The sequence below is a fragment of the Notamacropus eugenii genome, chromosome 2 (assembly GCF_028372415.1).
Source record: "Notamacropus eugenii isolate mMacEug1 chromosome 2, mMacEug1.pri_v2, whole genome shotgun sequence".
Taxonomy (NCBI): domain Eukaryota; kingdom Metazoa; phylum Chordata; class Mammalia; order Diprotodontia; family Macropodidae; genus Notamacropus; species Notamacropus eugenii.
The window spans coordinates 8591314-8600360 of NC_092873.1; the positions used below are offsets into that span (position 1 = coordinate 8591314).

The 9047-nt window shown below is 39.4% G+C and overlaps 1 pseudogene; it reads right to left on the reverse strand.

Moving 5' to 3' along the window:
- Positions 1-7: 7 nt before the first annotated feature.
- On the reverse strand, positions 8-6414 carry LOC140524332 (bromodomain testis-specific protein-like; annotated as a pseudogene).
- Between the last annotated feature and the right edge of the window lie 2633 nt (positions 6415-9047).

Below are 9047 nucleotides of genomic sequence, written 5' to 3' on the forward strand. Positions count from 1 at the left end.
TCTTGAAAGTCCTCGATTTCATTGAATGACCATTTTTTTCTCTTAAAGTGTTATATTCAGTTTCACTTCCTAGGTGATCTTTCAGTTTAGTCCTATTTTCTTTGACATCTGCAATATCATATTGCAAGCACCTTGATCCCGTAATGTAGAAGCTTCCAGATCCTGTGTTGTCCCCATTGTATTGCTGCAATACTCAAATTGATTCTTTCTGGCTGCTTGAAATATTTTCTCTTTGACCTGGGATCTCTGGAATTTGCCTACAATATTCCTAGGTGGGTTTTTTTTTCAAGTCACTTTCAGGAAGTGATTGGTGAATTCGTTCAGTATTTATTTTGCCCACTGGTTCCAGAATATCAGGGCAAGTTTCCTTGATAATTTCATGAAAGATGATGTCTAGGCTCTATTTCTGATCATGGCTTTCAGGTAGTTCCTTAATTTTTAAGTTGTCTCTCTTGGACCTGTTTCCCAGGTCAGTTGATTTTCCAGTGAGATATTTCACATTATCTTCTTTACTTTTCATTGTTTTGGTGGTGTTTTGTAATTTTTTGGTTTCTCATTAAGTCAATAGCTTCCATCTGCTCCTTTCTGATTTTTCAAGGACTATTTTCTTCAGTGAGATTTGGAACCTCCTTTTCCATTTCACTAATTGTGCTCTTTAAAGCATTCTTCTCCTCATTGGCTTTTTGGGCTTCTTTAGCCATTTGAGGTAGTCTATTTTTAAAGGTGCTAAATTTTTCAGTATTTTTTTGGTTGTCTTTTCGCAAGCTGTTGACTCGTTTTTCATGATGTTCTTGCATTACGCTCATAACACTTCCCAATTTTCCTCCACCTCTCTTAGCTGATTTTGAAAATCATTTTTGACCTCTTATATGGCCTGAGACCACTGCATATATATTTTAGAGGTTTAGGATGTAGAAGACTTGACTTCCCTTGATGGTATGCATTGTTCTTCCTCATCCAAAGAATGGAAGAAATACCCGTTCGCAAAGAAAATAGTCTTTTATACTCATGTTTTTTCCCTTGTTTGAACTTTTCCGCAGCCAGTTTCTTGACTTTTGAATCCTTTTTCAAGAGGAGGGTCTACTCTGGTTACATGTAAGTTCTCAGTTCCTGCGAGGTGGCAAAAATAAGGGGGAGGGATTGATTCCTCTCCTGGCCTCTGGTCTGGTCAGTGAGCAGTATTCCCTCTACAGAGACTCCACTAGCTCCACCACACCAGCTACCATTCCTTCTAACCCCAAGGTCCCCACTCAGGATTGAGATCCACATCAGTTTCTCAGTTCACCCAGGGGTTTAGGCCAGGGCTCCAACAATGGAAGATGCAGCTGCAAGGGTCCTGCACCTAGACTGCTGCATTCCCTTCTCACCCAAATGAAAGAGCTTTCTCACTGACCTTTGAAGCTGTCTTTGGCATTTGTGAGTTGAGGAATATGGGACCTGCAGCTGCTGCTGGTGCTTTCTTGAGGCTTGCTCCAGTCTTGTCCCTGTCACTGTGCTACCTATTCTGTTGTTCACTCTGCACAGCATGACAGACCTTTTCTGTGGACTTCAAGGCTACTCAGGGCTGGAAATCTCTTTCAATCTGACATTTTGTGGCTTGTGCTGCTCTCGAGTTTGTTTAGATTTAATTTTTACACGTATCTAATGGGCTGTGGGAGGAGAGTGCTAGAGGTGCGTGCTTCTACTCCAGCATCTTGACCATGCCCCTTTGACAACGCATTTGATCGGTTCATCCTTTTCCTGTTCAATTGTGTTTTCAAATTCCTTTTGCCTTCTGTTTTGCATGGTGTAATTCTCTCTGTATGCTTTCTCAAATGAATGTCTTTTTTCTGAGGGAATCATGTACATGGTACACCTCTTTTTCTAACCTAGTGATTATGTTCACCTTTAGAGAGCTCTTAACAAAGGGAACCACGGTTTTCTCTTAGGCTAGAAAAGTCATGACTTAGTTTGTGTTGTAAACGAAGCTATTCTTCACGTTGTCCCTGAAAGGAATGTTCAAGAGCTCTCTCTGATGTCCCATTTGGCTCATGAGCATGAAGAGCAAAAATCAGAAGGGAACAGTATGATGCAATTTCTTTCTCTAGACTGCTGTCCTTCCCTTTGCATTGTTTAATTTAGAGTTCAACACTGCATTCCCAGTTGTCAGAACTTTTATTTTTTCCACCCTAGTGGAATATGAATTTAATTAATGCTTCTTTATTCAGTTGTAATTCCTTTTGAAGTTCATCATTCTTTGCTTTTAAAACTTCAATGTCTTCTACATATTGATTTTATTTTTCCTGATCCTTAATTGTTTCTGCGTCTACATCCACTTTGAACATGGCAAATTCATCCTGTATGATTCCATTTTTATCCAAAAGATATTTTTCTTTTTCATTCCTAACAGGAACCCAAACATAATAAACAGAAAATATGTTAGTGAAAATAAATTCATGAATTGTGAGTTTTGCTTAGAAATTCAAAATCAACCCCAGGAGGCCAAGAAGGATAGTGTTTTCAGTAAACTGAGGAAGTTTCATCTATTTCACATTTCTGTCAGACTCAATTTTCCTAAAGAACAGGTCTTAAAAGTGCTTCATCAGTCAGAAAATATGGACTGTAATTTTAAGCCCACAAAGCTGTCTGCTTTCGGTATATTTGATTTCTTTTGCACTATCCATTCTATCCCACACGGATTAGTCACGATGTTACAATAAAAATAGCAAAACCTAATTATTTATGTGGGCCTTCTATGGTTTTTCAAAAGTACTTTCAAAACATCATGTCACCTAAAACTTTGATGAACCTTTTGAGAGACATATTTGTAGTCATCCTCCCCATTTTGCTGATGAGGATTTATGAATGAAGTATCCCACACCAGAGACAACATTTTTTAGGCTTGCTTACCATGAGGAACCAGATGATAGTCACAGTCACTATGAAGTGACATGCCTTTAGCGACCCTTTATTATTGTGATAAGTTGATGGAGATCTCACATTTTCAAACTTTTTATTAAGCAATCTTCTCTGATTTCATCAACTGTTCATTATCTCTGGGACATTACCAGTCTATGAGAGACTTATACAAGTTCACATACTTGAAGGTGGGAGGGAAAGATTGGGATGGAAAGCAAGGCAAATGGACCTGGCAGTACAAATCACACCTTCCTGTTGGATGCAACAAATACTCCATAAAGAGAACAGTTCTGGTCTTTCAAGGAACAGGTGTGCCACCTACACAGAGAGATGGAAAAGGGACACTAACCTGAACGTGAATCCCTGCTATCAGAAGAGCTCGAGTTGCTGCTGCTGCTACCCCAGCCTGAGGAGCTGCTGCCACCGCCGTCACTGCTGCTGCTCTTCTGGCTCAACCTTGTGCCCCGCACCCCCCTGCCCCCCGCATGGCCTTGGACACTTGTGTTTTCACAGTGTGAGATTTCCTGGGTCTCTTTCCCACACCATAACGTATTTTTCTATTTCCCTCAGGATTGATGCTTTTAGTGTTTCAAAATCAATTTCTTTGTCATCAGAATTAGAATTCAGTAAAGATGGCTCTCCTAACTCTGTTATATGGACGACTCACACAAGTTTATCTCTGCGGCGTTTGTTGATAGCCAAGCTTAACTGCCTTTTTTCATCATAGTTCCTAGGCTTAGCATTATCTTCCTCCCCAGATTTATTGCCAACATTTGTTCCTTGAAATGTTTGGCAGGGTATTTTTCAGCTTTTTCTGTAGTTATTTGCTTAATTTTTTTTCCTCTCACTTTCATCTTTATTGATACATTTTTTTTTGTTTCTTTCTGCTTCTCTCTTTTAGATCTTTTATTCTTTTTCTTCAGCTTTTGGTAAGGTCCTTCAGACAGAACTTGCAGGTGTTGATGAACACATTTAAGCTGCTCTTGCAGTTTTGCACTCTCTCATCAGGAGACTCTCCAAAAGAGTTGTCTTCAAAGGAAGCATCTGCTGGGGATGGAAGCTCAATTCCAGGTGGACAGTCTCGGGCGGGTAAAGGTGGGAACTTCTAAATCTTAGAGTTCTCACGAGACCCCCCAGGAAACGACTGGGAATCGAGGTGAACCGAGCTATCTCGTGTATTTCCGCCTCTTCCCGTGAGAAACGTGATGGGAGAGAGCTCTCCCCGCCCTCGACATTGTCCCGGATCTGGGCACACTATTGTTATCTAACAGCCCGGAATTCAGATGCAAACTATGCTGCTGGAGGGTTTAAGTAGGATCAGGAAAGCCTGAAAGCTCTCTTGGGCGGAGGGGCGCGGAGTGGTGAGGACAACAAGGCTCAGCTTTTCCTCTCTCTTCTCTCCCCTCCCCCTCTCTCCCCACTTATACTTCTACTTCCAATCTCTTATTCTAAGATCTTTGCCTCCTTGGGAGATTCTTCGTTCCCTCCTAAGGAAGAATTCCCCTGCACTTGTAACTAGACCCTGAAATAAAGCTCAACCCTTGTTCGACTCTGGAGCATTCTTTCTCTCATACCAGCATCCGGTTTGGCCAACCGAAGACCTCGGGATAGAGGTAAGAAGACTCTAGGCCTGGCAAGCATCACTGCTACTTTCTCTACAGAATGCTTTGGTGACATCCTTTTCTATATAGCACATAGACATTCTTGCAATGGGTTCATCTGTGATCTTGGAAACTGAATCTCAAAAACATCTGAAGTGTTCTTGCCATCACTACCACCTCAAGATCTGGTGGGTTATACTTGCAGCAATTCATAAACGTTAACTGAACATCTGCAGCAAATTCACGTGCATCCTTACATTTCTGGTTATACCTTTTTCTTTAGTTGTGCCAAGGTCCATTGGATTTTTGACAACATCATTGTACTTATGGAGTCCTAGAGCAGTACTGGCAACAGGCTTATGGAAAGGTCAAGTATATGCTACTTCGTCCTTTGAAAACATTTCTTCAAGAATTTCATTACGGTATTTTAATTACTCAGTTAATTTAACATGTTCCCAACTCTATATTTTTGCTGAGAATCTGGTATGATATTCTTGACAACTTTTTCTATTACAAGTGGTATTTTAGCAGATTTGTGCTCAACCAGGCTTGATGAAGATTCACTACTTGCTGTATCTATCCACGTTATACAGGTTATAGTATCTGCTTTCCTTTTCACACCCCTTTTCACTTATGTTACAGCTTGTGTGTTATAGCTTGGTGGAGCTAGTTTAGCAATGTGCAATGCAGAAAGTAACGTCTGAGGACATAGAGGAGATGGAATCACTTGCTGTTTAGCTACCTTTTCTGATGCCTTAGGGAATGGTTTTTCTTTCATAGTGGAAACTCCTGAAGATTGTTGAGTACCTTTTCATTTTTTTTCCTTTCCACCTGCCACTAGTTGTTCTGAAGGCATTTGAGACAGTTTTTGCAGAAACAGTTTCTCTAAGACTTGTGTCATTAGAACAATGTCATCACCTGGCTTGCAAAACAATTGCAAAACAATATTTTCAAGTCTTCTATACATTCTGAGGCTTCCGCATAGTATTTATGTTCCAAGAGCTTTAGGAGGCTGTAATAATCTGGGAGAGTGAGCTTGGCCGCATCCACAGTCTGCTGGAAGGGTAAAGAGAAACTGTGCTGCCATAGAGCCTTCAGGACAATCTTCTGCAATTACTGCAGTTGGTTTGTGAGGAGGCCAGTCTTTCTGGCATTTATGTACTCTGGTGGAAGGGGGTTGGCAATAGCCATCTGTTGGCTTGACAGAGACATTCTGAACAGCTTTTTCCTGATGGAGTGTTGTCTTCCATGAATTTGTATCGCCACTCACCCATCGGCGTTACTGCTCACTCGAAATGGTGACCAGCCTGAGTCATTTTGGAAGTAGTAGCTTCTATTTCTTTGTTCACTCATGGAGGCTTATTCAGAATTCCATCTTACAAAGAACTGACACTCAGACCCTGCCTTTGTCTTTGAGTGTCATTTTGCTCTTCTTCAACCTGGGGAGAACAATATTGTAAAGTTTTTCATCACTTTTTTCTTCAGAATTCTGCAGAGACATTTTAACTTTAACTGGAATATAGAATGTGAAAAAGGATGGAAAAGAGATAAAAATTCTAAGAAAAGGAGGCTACTGAAAACGAAAGGGAATAAGGATATCATTTCAAAATTGTAAGGGACCCTCAAGAACTATTCAGTCCAATTCATATCCATTGCTAGGTGTGTAACAGAAGTGCAGTTTAGTCTTTTAGAACTATAGATTGTGAGAGCAGAAAGGGATACTAGAGATGAGTTAGCACATCATGGAATAAATGAGGAATCAGAGGCCTGAAACAGGAAGCCATTTGTTGAAAATCATGTGGATGGCAATGGACTGAGGTAGGACTCAAAATCTGGTAAAAGTCACAGTCAGACGCAGATTTTGGACAATTTGTGTATGTACACATGCATATGTTTCTGTGTACATATATATAGAGGAACAGATATACACATATACACATATGCATATATACATATATATGCATGTGTGTGTATAGATATATATATATATAGATATATAGATATATACATATATAATGTAGGTATTCGGCAATTGTTCTTCCAGCAGAGGTACTAACTTAGCAAATTTATATGGAATATTTTTGGCGTTGGAAACCCAGTAATGGATCAACATCACCTGCGCTAATCTCCAACTATAATAATCTCTCCTTTATATAAATACTTACAGGTATAGCATTTATTTAATACTTCTTTAAATTCTACCTTGTATAATAAATGAATTTCCTCTGTTTTGTATTGGCTTCCCAGTGAGATTGAAAATTCTTCAAGGTAAGAGGCCATGTCTTACACCAAGTCTTTGTAACCTGTTCAGAATCTATCATAGTACTATTTGCATAATTAACAGTCACTGGTTGATGAAATAAGTTTTGATGAAGAAAGTAACTATCATTTCACTGAAGTCTTACGTAGTGAACATTTTCATCATCAGGAAAATTAGACAAGAAATGGTGCCACTTTCCCCTGAGTGTGAATTAAATGACCAATTTCATGTTGTCAGAGATGGAATCTAAATTGTTGCTTCCTTGCTATGCCTTCGCACCTAAGACCATATATGAAGGCAGATCTTTGTAAGTCTAGGTTCAAATCTCTATACAAAATTCCCCAATGTATCTCTGAAAATTCTCACCATCCAAAGTTCTCTTTTTGACTGCTTTGACATAGATTTTGCTTAGTTTTCCACGTACGATGGATACTAGGTTGAAACTGTGTTTTGAACGTTATCAGAAATATCTATTTCTATAATTTTGGGCTGGTATCATGATAAATAGCCTACTACATAATACATGTAACTGTGGGAAAGCAACTGATTATGGAGAAAGGCATTTTATAGTAATAAAAGGAGCAGGTTGTGAGACTTTGACTGCCATGTTATTCTACGATTAACTTCACATTCATCGTAACAATTTCTAATACTAAAAATGTTGAGAATGAAATAATTTTATACTGAATTTCTATTTTGCCACTGGGTCTCTGGGAAATTGAAAATGCATAAAAAATAAGACCAGAAAAACAAAAAAATGCTTTAGGCCCATTATTGCCTTAGAACAAATTTAATGTTGGGTAAACTTTCAATTCATGGTAAAATCAACAAATAAACATTTACTTTCCTTGTTCTTCCTCTTCTACTACTCGTGCTACTACTGCTAGAACAACTACTACAACGTCTTTTACTATTACAGTAATAACACTTACTTATACTGCCAACACTCTGGGAAAAGGAAGCTCTATTGAGTAAATGAAGAATAAATAATTCTTGTCCTCAAGGAACCACAATCTAGTTGAAAAAAACAGACTTAGAATCAGGACATGATAATTTGTTAACAGATGTGAACACCATAAGGAAATCAGTATAAAGTTAACCACTAAATTATGGTTTGTCCAAATCTAAGTGGAATTCAGGAGATTAAGAATTCAATAGGTATGAAAAGTTCAAAAAGCGTTATGGCAAAAGAATCATACTTTTGTAATTCAAAGGCACCTTGAAGTGAAGAGTAGATAGGTTTTAGATAGGTATACTAAATAGGGAAGTGTAACTAAGTGAGAAGAAGAGGGTGCTGAACGTATGGAGCTGGAAATCAGCATGGTGAGGTCACTTTGATTAAGGTAGAAGATAATAATGAGATTCTCCACCTAATTACTTTCATTCTCAATGGCATTTTGCATGTGTAATTTATATATTTACAAATTTTGACGAAATGACATTTTGCTTTTATTCAAGGAGTAGTTCGAAGAGAAGGAGAGAAATAATTTCTACTTCACAGTGCTGTTTGGGGGAATAAATCAGGAAATAAATGTAAAGGTCTTTCTAAATACGAAGTATGATAGAAATGATTTACTTATTATTGGCAGTTGGAAAAACACCCGATTCTTTGTGTAAGGCTAGAAAAACAAAATTGGCAACCACATAAAGAGTGAATGCTGTGAAATGATTAAATATTGGGTGGGGCTAGGATGGAGGAGTAGGAAGATGCATAGACTTTAGCACTTCCCCTACAGCCCACAAAATAACGGTAAAAAGGTCTCTCCACAAAGTGTAGAGCAACAGAAGTCTCAGAACAACAGAGCAAAAGAGGTTTCCAGTCAAAGGCAACCTGCAGGCTTACAGGAAAGGTCTATCTCACAGGACGCTGAGCAGAGCAGAGCTCAACCCTGGCCATGCGGCACTGGGAGGAAGAGGACCTGAACAGACCTCTGGGAAGAGCTCCTAACAGGGAGGATCCCACTTACTTCAACCCACAAGCAACACAGAAATCACCCAAAGTCAATGGGGGAGGGATTTCCCAGCTGGGGAGAGGTAAAGGGATTTCTTCAGCAATAGCCCAAAGTGATGGCAGAGGCCAGGAGCAGACACGGGAAGCCACAGAGGGTGGGAAGTAACCTGGGTCCATTGTTCAAGAAGCTCAACTGAAAGCCTCTGGCAGTAGGGAGCAGCTGATCTAAACGTCATCCCTGAGTGATAGTAAATGGCTGTGAAAGTGCCCCAAAAAGGGAAAAAATGTAAGACCATCAAAGGTTACATTCTTGGTGACCAGCTGTCTCCTCCCATCC